The sequence below is a fragment of the Sinocyclocheilus rhinocerous genome, unplaced genomic scaffold, assembly GCF_001515625.1.
Source record: "Sinocyclocheilus rhinocerous isolate Xijiao unplaced genomic scaffold, SAMN03320098_v1.1 scaffold2167, whole genome shotgun sequence".
Classification (NCBI taxonomy): domain Eukaryota; kingdom Metazoa; phylum Chordata; class Actinopteri; order Cypriniformes; family Cyprinidae; genus Sinocyclocheilus; species Sinocyclocheilus rhinocerous.
Genome location: NW_015638937.1, coordinates 21,769 through 23,440, shown reverse-complemented (window position 1 = coordinate 23,440; position 1,672 = coordinate 21,769). Strand labels below are relative to the sequence as shown.

General features: G+C 46.7%; 1 pseudogene; it reads left to right on the top strand.

Moving 5' to 3' along the window:
• Positions 1–1,672, top strand: part of LOC107750157 (ephrin type-B receptor 4-like) — a 36,896-nt pseudogene that overhangs the window by 26,635 nt on the left and 8,589 nt on the right.

Here is a 1,672-nt window from a genome sequence, read left to right as displayed (position 1 = left end):
TCTGAAACGCCTTTGGAGTCGGCTGATGGTAGAGGAATGAACATTCAATTTACGGGCAACAGCTCTGGTGGACATTCTTGCAGTCAGCATGCCAATTGCACGCTCCTTCAAAACTTGCGACATCTGTGGCATTGTGCTGTGATAAAACTGCACATTTTAGAGTGGCCTTTTATTGTGGCCAGCCTAAGGCACACCTGTGCAATAATCATGCTGTCTAATCAGCATCTTGATATGCCACACCTGTGAGGTGGATGGATTATCTCGGCAAAGGAGAAGTGCTCACTAACACAGATTTAGATAGATTTGTGAACAATATTTGAGAGAAATAGGCCTTTTGTGTACATAGAAAAAGTTTTAGATCTTTGAGTTCAGCTCATAAAAAATGGGGGCAAAAACAAAAGTGTTGCGTTTATAATTTTGTTCAATGTAGTTCTGAAGTGTGTGTGTGTGTGTGTGCAGTGGCCGTTCCAGTGTCCGGCATCAGGAGGACTAAAGCGTCTGAGAGCAGCGTCTCCATCAGCTGGACGGTTCCTCCGCAGACGCAGCACAGCATTCAGGAGTATCAGCTGCGCTACAGTCTGAAGGTGAGACGGACACACATCTGCAGCGACACCTGCTTTGTGTGTGTGTGTGTGTGTGTTCCACCTGTACCTGACCTCTGACCTGTGTGCTGTAGGATCAGGATGATGGATGGCAGTACGTCAGCAGTAAAACCAACTCTGTGGTTCTGAACGATCTGACCCGCGCGTCACAGTACCAGGTGCAGGTCAGAGCCAGAACCGCCGCGGGATACGGACACTTCAGCCCCGCCGCCAACATTACCTGCCCATGATGCTCCATGAGGGACGGTAATGAAATGGCGCCGGATTTGTCCTGGTCTGAAGTGGGCGTCTGTGAACGTGATCTCTTGACTGCGACTATCAGCTACTCTATAAGACACAAACACATGTCACACACCAGCAGAAACACAGATGCTAGCGGAAGAGATCAGTTGGACGTACTTCGCAGGGATTATAACCGTTATAGGAACTCTGAAGAGAGGACCGGCGCTGAGAGCGGACGTGTCGTATCCACACACCTGGAAAACACACACACACACACACACACATTTGCATTTGTGGTTTACAGGGACATTCCATAGGCGTAATGGTTTTTATACTGTACAAACTGTATTTTCTATTGCCCTACACCAACCCTACACCTAAACCTACCACTCACAGGAAACTACTGGCAATTTTTGAATTTCATAAAACACCATTTTGTATGTTTTTTAAGCCTTTTGTTTTACGGGGACACAGGAAGTGTCCTCATAAACCATGTTTACGTTGTAGTACCCATGTCATTATACACATTTGTGTCCTCATAAACCATATATACCTGTACACACACACATGTCTCTTATGAATCTAACAGTGCATCTCTCTCAGATGAAGAATCTCCGTCGCGGCTGTTGCTCACCGGTGTCCTGGTTGCTATAGGATTGCTCATTCTCATCGCCGTGGTGATCGTTGCCGTGTTCTGCTTCAGGTGAGATCTGATTGGTGCTTGAATGAGGGGGCGATGCCAGTGCTTTGGTTTAAAAGAACTATGTGCACTCACTATGTAGTGAACGAGTGAGTGATTTCAGACACAAACTGTTTGCATTTGTCCACTGTGTGTGTGTGTGTGTGTG